General features: G+C 39.8%; 1 protein-coding gene across 3 annotated transcripts in view; it reads right to left on the bottom strand.

The window, feature by feature from the left end:
- LOC112430922 (uncharacterized) overlaps positions 1 to 17,557 on the bottom strand; it is a 50,683-nt gene extending 33,126 nt beyond the window's left edge. For 2 of the 3 annotated variants that reach the window (XM_076878409.1, XM_076878421.1), the window contains exons 1-2: positions 17,487 to 17,557; positions 17,277 to 17,390 (exon numbers count right to left, since the gene is read on the bottom strand). The gene's annotated coding sequence lies outside the window, so the exon portion shown is untranslated. The other variant, XM_076878419.1, reaches the window with a different exon arrangement.
- Positions 17,558 to 17,882: the final 325 nt, after the last annotated feature.

Raw genomic sequence — 17,882 nt, 5'->3', positions numbered from 1 at the left:
TTGATACTGTCGTTACAGACAAAGCAGATGTTTAAAGCCTTTGAACGCTCATTTGAAATGCACTCATTCTCCTTATCAGCTGAAAACATTAAAGCCATAAAATGACTTTTTCGAATGGATAAAAACTATTGAACAACAGCAATGTTGAGCCTGTTCCAAAATTTGAATGTACATGTGTTGAAGGTGCGGGTCTTGTTGAATTATTAAACATACTTTCTTTAATTCTTCGAGCCAAAAACAACAACTTTTAATTTTCTTCTGCTTGAGTATCGGCCTCGGGTAGCTCTACTTATCATTGCTGAGTCAGTTGTCTGTTTGTGCTACTTTTTTCAAGGAGCAGTGGATTATTGGTAAGGGTGACTTTATGTGTTTAGTTACTTAAGTGGAAGTACTGTGGAAAGTTTTACCTTACATACATAGATCTACCAGTACAGCTTCTGAGGTAACTGTTTACAAGATGTTATAATCTATCCGAAGGTTCTTTGCAATTTTACATTGATAAACATTATCCTTAACATATTTGGCCCACATAAAGTACCATGGCCATCACACTGTCATTTAGAAATGTTTAAATAACTCGTGTCTTAAGTCCTTCCATCAAACAGAAAAGAAAAAAAGTCGCGTGGTTCACTTTTATATCACAAAATGTTAGAAATATAAGTCGTTCATAACAACCTGAAAGGCTGGGAGTTTAAAATGCAAACCGATGGAAGCAGAAGTAGAAGACTATAATGTCACAGAGCACACGGTGTCTACTATTGTGTAGACATTTATAAACAAGAGCTTAATAAAGATGCTTAATTTATTCAGAAATAAACAGGTGGAGTGATCTTTATCAAAAGTAGATGTTGCATCTTTGGCTAAACCCCTGTACCCAAAAACTTTAAAAATCTACTGTGTGTGTGTAAGTAAAGCTGTGGATTTGACACCTCAGCATTGTGAAAGTGGGGAAACATGTTTCTGGCTGTGCATAAGATTTCTGCTTACATCTTAGAATCTCAGTTCTAAATGAAATTCAAATGCTTTTTTGTTTTTTCTATTATTTGACTTCTAAGGCACACACACACACACACACACACACACACACGAACAGCAACAACACAGAGAAGAAGAAGAGGGGGTCGTTTTACTACGCATCATAAAAACGCAATCATTCATCTTCCAACTGTATCTTTGTGTTCCGGCTTTAGAATCATTGGTTGTTTACTGAGCCGTACTTTGGGAGTCATACTGTTGTGATACTGGGGAGAAAAGGGTAAGGTTTGATAGACTAAACCCTTACATACATAACTTCAAAAACCTAAAGAGTGTGTGAGACTGCTAGCTGTGTCGTTCAGCAATAAACTTATCTACAAACGTGTTAGTAAAGAGCGACTTGTACTTCTGTCTCATTAAGCAATGGTTTAATAAATTTCACTGCAAACTATAAAAGGAATCTGGATTTAAATAGAACATAGTAGTGATGGATTAAGTGCAGGAAACACTAGTATTAAGTGTCTATGGTACAAATCTCCTTCAACATTCACAATGACCAAAGGGAGGACTCTCAGTTGGTTGTGTTCAGGGAAAAAGCAGCTAAATACACTGAGACTGCTCCACATTGTTAGTGAGTTAACTCTGGATATCTGTAGGTTTGTCAAACTTGGAGTGAACAAAAGCAGAAAAACAGTAAAAGATGCAGACAGTGAAAGTCTGGTTTATTTCATGAACACAATGAAACATTTTAAAGTCCGCAGAGCAAAGTAGCATACATGATAAATAGATACACATAACACGGTCAGTGAGAAGTAAAACTCGTCATCTTACCACATGTTATATTCTGTAAACTTAAAATAAACCACAGAAATTAGAGTTTAGTGTTTTAAGTCATCTATTAAAAAACATGAGTCAACTTTACTGAAATGACACTTTAACGATGCTTCATATCACAGTGTTTATGATGATAAAATGTGTTCTCTCATTAGCAGATGTCTGCGCTGTCACTTGTCATGAAAATGTCCTGAGCCAGGGTTCCTCTTCAATTACCATTGATCATTAATAGGACGCACAAAAAATTTGTCACATTATCCCCATAAACAACATGCTTTTATAGAAATCATTGTGACACAAATATTTAGATTCTTGATTCACAATGTGCATGAATTCAAAATCTTTAGAGTTTCATATTTATAAAGTATCGCAAAAAATACATTTATACCATTGTATGAGCTACTCTGTGTCCCTCTTGGATCCTCATTCCGAAAATTCAGGTATTTAAATAAAATGGTGAATTGGATAATGATGAGGAGCCACTTAGATACTAAAATGAGGTTTGATTAAATGAAACTCTTATGAACAGCTATGAATTCCACCTCTCTGCTGATGTGTTCCAAACAAACGATGCTTTCTACATGTCCATACTGTGTGCTAACCACCACTGTGTTTGGGAAAAATAAAAAGTTAAAACGATACAGTATACCTTGCGGCATTTGTGAAGTGCTGAGGAAAATACTATGTGTCTGATGGGGTTTTTTATATAGGTGGATTTGGTTTCAGTTGGCCTCTGAGATGCAGATATAAAGAACAGGTTGTAAAGAAAAAGGTGGAAAAACTATGGAACTACAGTTGGGATGTGTGTGCTGGGATGCTCTTGATAAAGGGAGCCGCTTTTATTGTTTTATGACTTCTTTTGTTGACTGTTGGGGGCCTAACTGTAACCCCCCTGTGTAACTGTTGCAGAGTTAAGAATCTGTGGTTTTTAGAGATCACAAGAAAAGTTTATTTCTAAAGGAATACCTGTTGTTTGTGGTGCTCTATTTAAAAATATTAGCCTCTGTGTCTTTTCGGAGAGCTAAAGAAAAGTGAGATGCTCCTAATGCAGTTAAATCATCTATGTGTAATCTTTGAGTCTTACTGTTACAGGGTGTTTGTGACTAGTAGATAATTAGAGGGCTAGTTGCATTAAAGGAACATTGGGGGTTCATACAGTGCTAGTGTGGCTAGGTGTGAATATGTGCTTTTAGAAGTATCACAGTTTATTTCTAAAGGGATACCTGTTGTTTGTGGTACTCAGTTTAAAAACTATTAGCCTCTGTGTCTTTCAGAGCGCTAAAGAATGTGAAATGCTCCTAAACTAGTTAAATTAAAAGTAAAATGCTCCTAAACTAGCTAAAATAAATCATCTGTGTCTAAATAACAGAGCGCTGAGACCTATACATCCCTTAAAAACTGTTTAATTAAAACATATAATAGTTTCATTAAATAAAACGCAGATTAAACACATGTGAACTCATATGACGCCTGAGCTCACAGTGCCTACTACAGGGGGACACGCACGCGTACATGCACTCACATGGATGCGCAGGGGGAAAGGGGAGGGGTACGGGTGTGGGGGCAAAAAAAGTGCCTTTATATTACTACTAACACTGATTCAGGGCAGACAATTAGTCATTTAAAACATTTCAATCAGTCCTTCACAAACAGGGAACAGTCTGTCTATTCTCTCCATCTGTCAGCTGCTGCTGGCTCTTCCTCCTCCTCTTCCTCACACACTGCTGAGCTTGTCCTGGTGGATCATCAGGGGTGCAAAGCCTTTATTCTTACAAGCTGGATGACTTGTAAGAATGAATGATGCTGCAAAGCATGAAAATGCCATTGGGTCTGCCGTGGTGGTTTACAGTTATCAATTCTTTTCAAATTTATTTTTTAGAAAAATCTAGAAAAATAAAAAGTGCATGCAAACCAGTAAACAAATTAAAAGAAACAAGTACTGTTGAGAAACTATGATATAAAAAAAATTACAATTAAAATTCTCAACAACAAAAACAACTGGTGAATATACATGTAAACAACTTAACAATCCCTCAAAGTCACGTCACATGACAGCGTAACATCTAAACACAAGAGGGGGGAGGAGGAGCAAAGTCTGCCTGCTCTTCGCTGACACGGGAGCAGCGAGTCCGGCGACCTGGCTGTTTCGTCTTTGCCGAATGCACAGCATTGCAAACAAGAGCAGAAATTAAAGTAAAGAATTGATCTCACCAGGCTAGAATCGATCCGATACCAATGCTGACTTGGTATCGATTAATAACGCGATGAATAATGCAATATTGATTCATTAAATCCTGAATCGATTTCTAAATATAAATGTATTTTGCCAGAAACGCAGGGAGCTCAGAAATATATTTCAATGACCACCAAACAGCTAAAACAATAAATGAGAACAGGTGAACAGATTCCACAGAAAGACGTGAACACAAAGCGTGCGCATATGGAAAAAAAATAGTAAAAACATATATGATTTACTCATGAAAGTGGCCACTTTCTCATTACTTTCATTTTTTTTTTTTAGTAAGTATACAAAACATACAAATTTCATTTTATAATTTTTCAAGGGATCTTATATGTGTTTTCACTCTTGTATGCTTTTCATACAAGTTTCATACAAGACAGATAAAAACTTTATAAGATTTATATATATCTTTTCCATATGGGCGGACCCGATGCATCAGTGACATGTCGCCTTTCTCAGCTGACGACATGAACACGGACACGCCGTCGGGGCAGAAAGTCAACATCTCACTGATTCTGAGCTGCAGCTTTTATTCCTCTTCGACCAAAAGAAAGTTTCATTTTTGCTGTTTAATAAATTTTTTTTTAATTATGCCAAATTGAAAAACGCATAGCTTGCTGTTTTTCTGTGTTTTATCCTCAGTTACTTTGAAACAGTTACTGAGTCAAAATTGAATTTAATCAAATCGCTTATAGAAATGAGCGATGATACCCAGCCCTAGTGAGTAGCCTAAGCCCAAAAGAAGTGGATGTAGCTGTGGGTAATGAGAAAAGATGAAAAGGTTGATAACACATTATATGCAGTAAATACACTGCCCAAGTGTCCCCTCTCCCCACTGCCTGTCAATAAAGAACTTTGTGTTGACAAGATTGTTAGGTAATCATTTACAAATCTATAATGTCCGCATGGACAGCGTTAACTGATGAGGTTGAAAAATTCAATACTCAAAAGTTTACTCTTCAGCCACCACGCTTCTACCATCTGCTGTTTTTTGTTGTTTTTTTAAAACTAGTTACAGTCAAAGCTGCGCTATGAATTCTGGGATATGTTGGGCGGCGAATGATACACCTGACTCATCCTTCAAGTCCAAGGGAAATGAAGGGCGCATTTCCGGCCACATTTGGAATTGGGACAGCCTTCATCACGTCGCTGTGGTGTAATCAGCCTCCAAATGGGGTCTCAAAATTGTACCAAAAACTCTGTACCTCCCTCCATCCAACCACACACTTCTTTGGGTTTGCCATCAGCCCTGCCTGCCTCAGGGAATCCGGGACTGTGACCAACCACTGCACATGCTCCACTGAGGTATCACTATGAATGACAACATCATCCAGGTAGGAAACAGCATATGCAGTGTGAGCACGCAGCTATCGCTACAGGAAGTGCTGAAAAATGGCCGGGGCTTCAAACAAGCCAAACGGAAGTGTGACGAATTGGTACGAACCACACAGAGTGGAGGAGGCCGTTTTTGTCTTTGGACTCTGCAGACAAGGGAATCTGCCAATCAGCTGCGTTTCAAATTGGTGCTCCATGAGAGTCGTGCACACGGGCAGTTGGGAGAACACATCTGCAAAGCGCTGTTGCAATGCAGGAACATATGCTTTATTGGAATTTGTGAGATGTTATTCACAATGCATCTTAAATACACTCTAAAAACGTCATGCCCACAGCACGTTTTTGAGAAAAATCAAATATTTTGGTCCTTGAAGATCATTTCAGAGTTTTTAATGAGCTGCAGGAACCCTGTTCTGTGTGAGTGGAGAACAGCCAAGTCTCCTCCTGTGATAAACCTCCACATGTACCACTGAAAACAGTTAAATTAGTTTGAATCTGAAATCATGGCTCAAACTAGTTGTTCTGAGACCATTTCTTCATTTTCACACCAAACTGTTTAATAAGACAAACTTTACACAGAGTTCATCAAATATAACTAACACTTTAATATTATCAGGATTTCATCATACAAACTTCAAATCAACAGGGAAACAGCTGCAGAACATGTGGATCAAAATGAATTCATTAAAAAAAAACATCATGTGGACTTCAAGGATACAGTAAATACACTAAAGTGAAAGCAGGAGCCGAAAATTTGAAGGAATCTGAATTAAGTAAAAGTAGTCACCTGTGATCTTTAAAATGGTCCTGATGTGTGCTGCTGTTTTTAACTTTCAACATTTCTTTGCTGCCACTGTGAATATGAATGTGTTCTTTGCCTAATTAAATAAAGGTTACACTGACTCACTGCTTCATCTTCAGGTACAAACTGGTATTACATGGAAGTACAGCCCAAAACCAGTTTAGCTTGAGTTTCTTTTTTCTGGACATAAAGTCACAGCAGGTGTTGTTTCAAAGCTGGTGGACAGATTTAGTTCATTTTGGAGGTTTTAAGAGCAACTGCTGTGAAAAGTTTTGGGAGAAAATGATTTAAGAGAAGATTTTACCACAGCAAAAGATTAAATATGAATGTGAATGAAATTTAACTTAGGTAACACATAAAATGAATACAACTGCTAAACACTACTGTGTCCTAAGGGAACAAAGATTAAAATGTAACAGGGATAAAATTTTAGAGAATTAAAATCCCTCAAAGGAAAAATAATAAACTTGATATACATATCTATACATGCAGCTTCCTAAATGTAACATTCAGAATTATTCACTGCAGCTCCAGAAATCAGAGCTACCTCATCAGATCCAAGTGTGGCATCAGCTGACACTCTTTACAGGAGATTCCATCTGAACTCTGTGGAGCCTGATATCAAGGTTTTTAAGTCTGAGCCTGAAACCAGAAGAGGATCTTTCTCTCTCTTCAGATTCATTGTGATCCAGTGATTTCAGTCCTGCATGATCAGGCTGATGTTTGCACAGAGCAGATAATGAAGTGAATGTTTTTGCACGTTGGTAACAGTGAAACAGTTTATTTACAGCGTGGGATCGTTTGTGTTCGGAGTATGAACTGAGATTCCTGAAGCTCTTGTCACACTGGTCACAGCTGAAGTTCACTTCCATGTGTGTACGTTCATGTTTGTTATGTTTGTTTGGTGTTTTTTCAGCTGATGAGGATATTTAAAAGACTTTCCACACAAGTGACAGTTGTACGCTTTAACTCCACTGTGGATGAGTTTGTGTGTTTTTAAGCTTCCAGCCTGGGTAAAAGACTTTCCACACAACTCACAGCTGTAAGGTTTAACTCCACTGTGGATGAGTTTGTGTGTTTTTAAGTCTCCAGCCTGGGTAAAAGACTTTCCACACAAGTTACATCTGTACGCTTTAACTCCACTGTGGATGAGTTGGTGAGTTTTTAAGTTTCCAGCCTGGGTAAAAGACTTTCCACACAAGTCACAGCTGTAAGGTTTAACTCCACTGTGGATGAGTTGGTGTCTTTTTAAGACTCCAGCCTGGGTAAAAGACTTTCCACACTAGTCACAGGTGTAAATTTTAACTCCACTGTGGATGACTTGGTGTGTTTTTAGGCTTTTAGCCAGGGTAAAGGACTTTCCACACAACTCACAGCTGTAAGGTTTAACTCCACTGTGGATGACTTGGTGTATTTTTAAGCTTCCAGCTCGGGTAAAATCCTTCCCACACTCATCACAGCTGTAGGTTTTCTCTCCTTTTCTTCTGTGAGGTTTGTCGGCCTCCTGAGAGCGCTGACTTCTCGCTCCATGTTGGTCCTGCAGTGACAGAGATACAAACAGAGGCAGTGAGTGAAATGCAGTCGTGGAACAAACTGAAACTCCCTCCATTGGTGGAATTTAATGTGAGAACAAACACATTGTTGGTGTGTTTCCACCACCTTCTGGTGATAGTATCACATTACAATGATGTGCTACAATGAGAGTTGTAATGAAAATGACATTATTGAAGAAATATTGATCAGCAGAGAAACTCTTTTACTTCAGAAAAAAATCAGAGTTCAACTGATGATATTGTTGTTTCAATGTGTGTAGAGAAAATATGATCTTTGTATTTTCTTGTAACTTCTGTGGTTTTTGGTTGTGAATGTAGATTCTGTATATATGGAGGAGCCCAGGATGGAAAAGATAAAGCTGCTGTTAACAGGTTTTTAAAAACCAACAAGCTGTACACACAGTTTCAATAACAGAGTAACTGTGATGTTTTTCTCACCTTTTGTGTTGAAGTCATTGTTTCCTCTGTAGTGGCTGAGCTGAGTCCAAATGGCTGAAATTTATCCTCTGCTGCACCACCACTCTTCTCCTCCTGTTACTCAGCTGGGACACAAAAAGTATATATATATGTATTTTATCCCTGACAAAAAGAAGCAGAGCAAATAAACATGACTAAAGTCCTCAGTGACAACAATACCTATGAAGCTTCAAGGTGAAACCCCAGAAGCAACTACAAAAAGAAAGTCATCAGTTGCCTACAAGAACTTGAAAGGGAAAAACCACTGACCCCCCCTGCACATCACCGCCTTTACCCAGGGGATGCTACACCCTGTCTATATGGACTTCCATAGCTCCACAAAGACGGAGTTCCGATCAGTCTCAATGGTAGCAGTATAAACTCAGCCACCTACAAGATTTCAAGCACCTCATTACCATCCTAGGGGAGCTAGGATGGTAATGAGGACTTTAAAAAACATTTCGAAACTCACTTTGTTAATGTGGAATTCTAAAATTATTTTACAAATGGAGCACGCCCTCCACCTCTACCATTGGTCTGGGGAGAGTTGAAAAATGAACAATCGGGGGAAGGAGTTCCGAGAAAGAAGAAAACTCACCGCATCCAAGCCAAGTTTCCATCAGGAATATAAAATCCAGTCCCGACGAGATATAAAAGTCATTTAGGATGAAAGTCTGCCGATCAGCTGATCACTGATCAGTTTCATGATTGAAGTAGCAACAGGAGAGGGAGGGGGGAGAAGTCGCTCCATATATCGGTTGTTAAGCTTAGTGTGGGAATGCTTTCTTGCTTTCTCCGGGACAGCTTTCTCTGAGATGAAATGCTAGTTTTGCAGCGAGCCTCCAAATGCTCCACCAGACCACCGACAGCTCTCTTACGCCACAGCTGCTCTATCACTTGACGCATGCTGCGCCGATGTGCTATGGTTATGAGCTGGGTTACGCTATGTCACAAGGTTTTGTGAAGTGCTTTTGTGATATTTAAAGGATCGTATTAAATTTTGTATTTCTTTTCAATAACCGATCAAGTAATTTAGGTGAGTATCAGACCAATACGTAATATCGGATCTGTCCATCTCAAATCTCAACTGCAGGGGCAGAATAATCCCCTAGTCTGTGGAAAAACATATCTCAGGGCAGTCTACCCCTGAGATTGAAGCAAGAAGAGGAGAAAGAACGCAGAGAATCACCCAACACGGAAGACACTGAGTGTTACAATTACAACAGAGGTTCTAATTTTAGTACAGAGAGAAGAAGGAGACACAGCTGAAGATGGTTTTGTGGGAGAGCAAAACACACTTTGTCATGGTCCTGGGTCATTTTGACCCAGCGTTTTGTGTTTCCTTGAAGTTCATTTTTGTGCCTTGTGTTTATTCTGATTTTGTACTAGTTTAGGGTTGAACCTAAAGTTTGGTGTATATTCAGCCCTACCGGTGTCTGTCCTTGGTGCTCTGTTCATGTCCACGTGTTGTGTTGTAAATCAGTCTGTGTGTTTCCTGCTTTAATCAATCAATCAATCAATCTTTATTTATAAAGCACTTTTCATACAAAAAAAAAATGTAGCACAAAGTGCTTTACATAGTTAAAAGCAGCCCACCCTCCAACTCACTCCCCACACTCTCATTAACATAAATGATGTGAATACACACATATCTCCCCCCCCCCCCCCCACACACACACACACACACGCACACTTAAAGAGTAAAAATTGGGCTGGGCTCGCATGAGCCAAGTGAGGAAACACTATAACAGGGAGCCGTCTGCACCGGGAGCCGGTCACAGACCGCAGCCTCCAGGCTGGGCACACAGCAGGAGGGAGGCCAAGGAGCCCCCCAGCCAGGCTGAGAGGACCCCCAGAAACCCAGCAGCCACAGTCGATCACAGCCCCGGTGCAGAGAGCGCCCTCTGAGGAAACACTGGAGATATGACACAATAGGATATATACAGGGTAAAATGATAAAATAAATAAGAACAGGATACAATATAGATATAAATATAAATATAAATAGAGTAAGAAGATTAAAAAATGAATAAGAATAAAATCAATAAATATTAGGTAAAGTCTAAATTAATAATAGAGTAACAGGATAGAATAAATAAGCATAAAATAAATAAACGTTAAGTAAAAGCTAAATTAAAAAGGTGGGTCTTGAGCCTGTTCTTAAAAACATGTACGTTCTCTGCGGCCCTGAGCTCCTCCGGCAGGCTGTTCCACAGACGAGGACCATACCACTGAAAAGCTGCCTCTCCGTGAGTATGTGTCCTGACTTTAGGGACAATCAAAAGGCCAGTACCAGAGGACCTCAGGGTCTGCGAGGGTTCGTATGGTAAAAGCAGATCTGAGAGATAAGGCCCAAGACCATTAAGACATTTAAAAACCAATAAAAGAACTTTAAAATCGATCCTGAAACACACGGGGAGCCAGTGCAGCGATTCTAAAACCGGTGTAATGTGGGCCCGCCCTCTGGTCTTCGTCAGAACACGAGCTGCAGAGTTTTGCAAAAGTTGTAAAGTTGAAATATTCTTCTTAGGAAGACCAGAGAGCAGGGCATTACAGTAATCAATGCGACTGGTAATAAAAGCATGCATCAGCATCTCCGTGTTGGCCCGAGAGAGAATAGGGCGGACTCTGGCTATATTTTTTAGATGATAAAATCCAATTTTGGTTACATGTTTTTAACATGTGGGATAAAACCAAGCTCAGAGTCAAAAATAACACCCAGGTTTTTTACTTGTAGCGAAGGACATAGTGAAAATGCCTCTAATTTAGACAAGAGTTTCTCTCTCTGAGCCTCAGGACCGACGATTAAAACTTCAGTCTTGTCCTGGTTAAGTTGTAAAAAGTTTTCTGCCATCCAAGATCGTATATCTAAGATACAGTTAAAAAGGGCATCCATTGGTCTGGTGTCATCAGGAGACACGGAGATGTACAGCTGCGTGTCATCAGCGTAACTGTGAAAGTTCACTCCATGCCTCCTGATGACACCGCCGAGAGGGAGCATATACAAATTAAAAAGTACAGGGCCTAAAACTGACCTTTGAGGCACACCACATGTCATTCTATGGATCTTAGAGGAGCATGTATCCATACTCACCATAAAAGTTCTGTCAGAGAGATAGGAAGTGAACCAGTTATGTACAGCACCAGAGAGGCCCACCATGTGTTTCAGTCTGTTTAAAAGAATAGCGTGGTCTACTGTATCAAAGGCTGCGCTTAGATCCAGTAGCACCAGGACTGAGAGCTTTTGGGCGTCCCAGTTACATCTAAGATCATTTAAAACCTTTAGGAGAGCAGTCTCTGTGCTGTCGTTCACCCTAAATCCAGACTGGAATATCTCCAGGATCTGTCTATCATTGAGAAAAACAGTAATCTGAGTAAAAACAAGTTTTTCTAAGATTTTACTTAAAAATGGTAAGTTGGATACAGGTCTGTAGTTATTAAAATCATTACAATCCAAATTGCTCTTCTTCAGAAGGGGTCTCACCACCGCCGTTTTAAAGGCAGCAGGGAAGACACCCAACTGAAGAGAGCAATTCATCATGTATAAAAGCTCAGCCTCAAAAAATCCATAAAGTGTTTTAAAGAGTGAAGAAGGGATTGGATCTAAAAGACATGTGGTGGGTCTCACTGTGGAGAAAACTTTCTTAAGGTTCTCAGCATTAACCAGGACAAAGCTGTCCAGTGTCTCCTCAGGTACAATCGAGCCCTCAGATGTGTTTACAAACATATCGTGATTAGATAAAATATCAGATCTGATGGCGCTGAAGGCTCGTGTTCTGGATTTCCTGTTCTATTCTGACGGTCTGTGTCTGTTGTCATTGTGTTCAGCTTGTGTCCTCCAGTCATCATGTGTAATCAGATCAGCTGTTCTTCCCTCCTGTGTGCGATTACCCGATTACCTTGTGTATGTGTGTGTGTATATATAGTGGGTGTCGGTCTGTGTTCGTTGTCGGCTCATCTGCATTTCATCCGTGTATCTCTGCGTTTTTGGTATCCTCCGTCAGTCTGCGTCTCTCTGCCTTTCACCCCGTGTCCTGAGGATTTCTAGTTGCTCTTTAGTTTTCCCAGTTTAGGTTTCCGTTAGTATGTCTCATGATTCGTTGTCTGTTCCTGCCACTGTCACCTGTAAATAAACTTTCACTCATATCATCAGTCGGCTGTCTGCATTTTGGGTCCTCCTTTTCCTCCACACCACACGGCTCAACCCGCCAACCGTGACACACTTAGCCAGATTAGTGTGTTTAGTATGGGACTGACACTGTAGACCATATTTTAATGGAATAGACGTGGACTACATTGAAGTGGAAACACCAGCTGAATAGTGTGAGTGTAGCCTGAGGCTATGTCCACACTAATGCGTTTTTGTTTGAAAATGTATTGTTTTCTCTCCATTTTGGCATCTGGTCCAAACTGAGACGGCGTTTACGCTGGTGGAAAGCGCAGTGGTTTCAAAACGCTCTTGAAAACAAATACATCTGAAAACGGTGGATTTGCGTTGCAGAGTGGAAACGTTCTAAAACGATGACGCATGCTAACCTTATGATGCAGTCATGTGACCAATTAAACTAAGATAGCGGAGGGCATTATACAGCAGTTGTTTTGTTTGCTCTCAATTTTGACAGTCCTATTAAAGATTCATATCAGTCTTTACATGCTCCAGATTTCTTGAAATTATTTAACTCTGAATCACTTTTGCAACTTTTTACTTTTGTGTTACTCACAGCAACAAGTCCACCTCACTGTTAGTCCATTTAAAAAACTGTGCTTTTCCTCAACATTTTGCTGCCACGTTTCAAAGAGCCGGTGTTCTGGGAATCCAGACATACCATCTGGGAGACCTGACATACCATCCTACCCGTTGTTTCAGCACATGCGCCAAACCATCCTACCTTTGTTAATCTGAGCTACAAGCATACTTTAACAGCTAAAATTCGGTGGCGAACCATCCTACCTTTGTCAATAACAGCTAGAAACATACTCTGATGGGTAAAATTAAGTGCCAAACCATGATACCTTTGTGAATGTTACCTACAAGCATACTTTAACGGGTAAAATTAAGTGGCAAACTGTCCTGGCTTTTTGAATATGAGCTACAATCATACTCTGATGGGCAAAGTTAAGTGGCAAAGTGTCATAACTACTTAAATTTGTGCTGGGATTACTCTGTGACAGCAGAAATGTGCATAAACTACTTACGGTAGGAAGTTTTGCCAAAGTAGGATTGTTTGTCAGAACACCAGAAAGTAAATAAGCAGCAGACAGAAATGAGGCAGGTCAAATCTTCTTGCGTTTCACACATGCGCAGTACTGGCACGTAGGAGTGGGTGATATAAACGATATACGATAGAAACTATATAAATTTGCTAACATAGCTGTGTCTGTTGCCATCACGTAGCACAACATTATATACCAGGTAGTCCAACTTCAGTAACCCTGCAAACGCCACTGCTGTTTAGTTTTCTGTCTTCATTTATGTTGGAAGTGGTAGCAGAGCTGTACGTTTTAATTAGTTTCAAAAATCTCTCAGTCAGAACATGGTATGAAATGTTTAGGTGGAAACTAGCGAGCTAACTTCCTGTTAACTTCTAACTCTGTTAAATTTAATAAATTCTGTTTTCATGGATGTAAAACTTAATTGTTACACCCGATAAAGCAGCAATGCTGATGATTTAATTAAAGACGAAAGAATTTAGACCGTTTTTAACTCTTAGTGTTCTTTTGACTTTGGGACCTGAAGCGGACGGAGTTTTGGACCCAGATTACTCCGCGAAGCTCCTCACTATGGCAGCCGTAATGCTCTGACAATCCATCAAGCAGTGCGGCTTACCAAAGTTGTACTAAAACATTTTTTAACAGATTTCTGCAGCCCAAATCGGTTCGAGGTCAGTAAGCAAAACCAGAATTCACACATTAGGCACACTCTCAATTTTTGAGAAAATTAAAGGATTTTAAGTGTGCCTTATAGTGTGGAAAATACGTTATACAGAAGAAAAGAATATATCGTGATATATATCGTTAATGCACATGCTTCAAATGATATCGCGATATGAATTTTAGGCCATATCGCCCAGCCCTACTGGCAAGTAAGGATTTTTGGCCATTTCAATGTGGACGCGCAACGCTGTGAAAACAACTGAAAATGCTAGTGTGGACACGAAATGTTTTCAGAAGAGAACGCCATTTTCCAATCTATCCGAGCTAGTGTGGACGCAGCCTCACTCAATAAACTATGAACAGATACCGAGGAGAGCAGCAGAAGACCTCATCCAGGAGCTGTTGGAGTACGATTCTTTTTGATGGTAGCAATCAGGCGGAGACTTTTACTGCATTTAACCTTCAGTTACTCTTTATATAGTTAGGTAGGACTCAGACCATGTTTCTTTTTAGCAGAAAAACATCACACCCAGGTAACCTGCAGTGTTGAAAACGTCTTTTCCGACGATGTTTGCTACTCTACAATCTGTCCTACTCTGTAGTAAAATCAGCCACATCTGACCGTCCTGTTGCTCCCATTGAAATGTTGTAGAGCCATTTTTGGGAGCATTTCAAGTTGCTATACATCAATACAACCACTACAGCCTAAATTTTAATAATATGCTTGCATTAAGAGCATAGCAATCACATAAATTGCAAAAAAGTGCAATAAACTACAAAGAAATTGAAAATCGTATTTGATTTTTTAAGATATATTTCTAGTTAGAGAAATTTAAGAGGCTTATCCCTCAAAATTGAAAATACAAAAAAGTTGCACAAAATAGTTTCCCACCACGGGAAATTTTTTTTAAGTGTCTTCATAGTTTTATTTTTGAAATACACCAATTTCTATACACTGCAGGAAAAATGAAAATAAATATTATAATGCAAATTTGCAAAAAAGCAGCATATGCATCAAAATAAACTATTTCCAGCAGTGCAATATGAGTCCTAAGCATCCCAGAAACGACACAGAAAGCCATAAAGTCAAAGATAACTTTTAAAAACACCAGCATAAGCTCATGAGGCCTTGATGGTAAAAAACTACATTTCCGCAAAATGACATCACTTCCGGTTTCAGGCAGGTCATGCGATAGTTCGTGCTGATGGACGTAGGAAGTGTTACGAACAGCTGATCGGATCGGCAAAGCGTGTTTCTGGAATATTATGTTTTTGTTGCTGCAAGTGCTTTTTATGCAGTTTTTGCAAAGCTATATGTGAAAGGAAACTGTGACCTAGGACAAGCTGATGGCATAAGATGTAAGTACAACTCCTCCGGTTTCATATGCAAAAAAAATTATTGCGCTAGCTTACGTGGTTGCAGAGCTACCGGGATTTAAAAATAGTTACGCAAAACAGAGCGCGCCCGCTCCGACCGGCTCTAAAGGGTTAAACTCTCTTAAATTAACTTCCAATAAAAAAGGTTTATCATTGATAGAAATTCATTCAGAAATGTTTAACGAATGAGCTGTCACAACTTTCAAGTACAAAGTTGTTATGAAGTCTGTCACATTCCCCCCTTTTTTTTCTTTTGTTAGCCTTTATTTATTTATCCTTCTTATTTCATTGTACTGTATATTGTTACTCTTATTTGCCTTGTATGTCTACTGTACAAACTGAACTGGAATGAGTGACTGTTCGCTTTATAATTTCAATAAAGTTTGGGGAAAAAAAAAAACAACCTCTTCGGCCGCTCCCTTCTGCCGTATTTTGCGGCAAAATTATCCACACCCACCGCCGCGCTATGAATTGTGGGATATATGGGACCACGAAGCGTGCACCGGACCACGCTTGATATTTGGGGAAATCGACGGCGCATTTGGAGTATTGTCCCAATTTGAAGTACACTTCGAATTGGGACAGCCGTCGTCGCGTGGCGGTGAGGTAATGGTACTTAAAATGCGTACTTCAAGGGTGCAGACCCTGAATTGGGACACAGCCTCTATCCAATTGTTCAGTCTGACGTCACTAGCAGTGTCTGGACCTAAACTCCGCTGCAGGTCCATATATCAAACGATTACTATGGCATTACTGAGAGTTGAAAAACTGTCTAAAGTCTTTCATCTTTAATAAAATGATCAGCGTTCTGCTCTACCAGGTGTAACAATTGAGTTTAACATCCAGGCATCTATGAAAACGGAATTTATGACATTTAATGGAGTTAGAAGTTAGCAGGGAGTAAGCTCGCTAGCTTCTATCTAAATACAATATAGCATGTCCTGACTGCGGGGTTTTGGAAACAAATTCAAACTTACAGCTCTGTTATCACTTCCAACATAAATGAAGACGGGAAACTAAACAGCAGTGACGTTTGTAGGGTTACTGAAGTTTGGCTAGCTGGTGTATAATGATGTGCTACGTGACCGCTAGCGACACAGCTATGTTAGCATAATATAAACAAGCTAACTTTTTTTTCCACTCAATAAAAGTTAACGTGAGTGTTCTCGGTGGTCATGAACAAATGTAATCGCATGGCAGGATGTTGTAAAGGGACCAAACTTCAGCCAGGAGAACAACTGAGATAATCCATCCACAATACGAGGTTAGTCCTTCATATACTGCTGCATGGGATGGGCTGTAGCTACATCCTAAGGTTTTAAAAACTGAGCTTAAATAAATGATTAGCGGTAATGAAAGCCGAGGGAGGTCAACAGTGATCACTGACTGTTTTAGGAGCTTTTTGAGATCAAATAGAAGAAAATACAAAACATTAAACAGGTTAACAACACAAAAGCCATATTAAACGCAGACTACTTTAGGCCCGGAAGTAGGATTCGTCGCGTCATCACTGAACAACCGGATTATTCACCATGGGTTGCCCTCCCCCAGGCTTGTACCTGTGGCTTCCTGTCCTGGGGGTGGGGGTTGACTGTTCTTGGTGGGGGTTGGTTGTTCTCCTGCCCTGCAGCCCATCCTTTTGTTCATATTCCAAGACTAATTTTCTATATGTATTCTTACCCCCTAGCAACCGCCATTTCATAATGTTCCAAGCAATTACAAACTCTACAGTCTGTCTAACTCCAGTGTATATCAAGCAATCTATTATTCTGAACAGAGCTAAACTCAACATAAACTGAACCCACATTAAAGTTAGCTCTGTGCTTACCTTTAGATGAGCCCACAAAAAGCCGAGAGAAACTCCGTGATGAAGGTGGAAGTCTTTCCAAACACAGGAAACAGATCAGGGAGCAGAGACCCACGTGGTTCACGCTGATCTAAACTGCAATCCAGGAGACAAGGGTGTGCAGATCGATGCAGGTATCGATCCAAACGTTGATAGTGGTATATGTTCCTGTAAGTTCACTACTTTACTCACGTTTCATGAAAAAGCAGCTCTCTCTGCTGGACTCCACTCCTGCACAGACACTTTGCTCCGCCCCCTTTTCCCGGCTCTGCTGTGATTTGTGGCTGTGCGGTCACATGACTCAGTGTCACAAGGTAACCACGTGGAGTGTTATTTCAAAATTAGCGCCAATCTCCTTTCTAGTGATGGTAAATTTGATTCTTTTTACTGAATCGAGTTTGAATGAGTCACTCACCAAAGCGAAACGAATTTTTGAGTCATTTGATTCACTGAGTCAGTTGACCAGAGAGTGCAAAAATGTACATTTTCACTCAAACTTAATTTGTTTCTCTTTTCATGTAAATCCTACTGCTAAGATGAGTGATTCTAAAACAAAAAAACTATTTTATAGAGCAAAAAAGAGCAAAA

This window comes from Maylandia zebra, linkage group LG3 (genome assembly GCF_041146795.1).
Source record: "Maylandia zebra isolate NMK-2024a linkage group LG3, Mzebra_GT3a, whole genome shotgun sequence".
NCBI classification, from domain to species: domain Eukaryota; kingdom Metazoa; phylum Chordata; class Actinopteri; order Cichliformes; family Cichlidae; genus Maylandia; species Maylandia zebra.
This window is presented reverse-complemented; position numbering and strand designations above follow the sequence as displayed.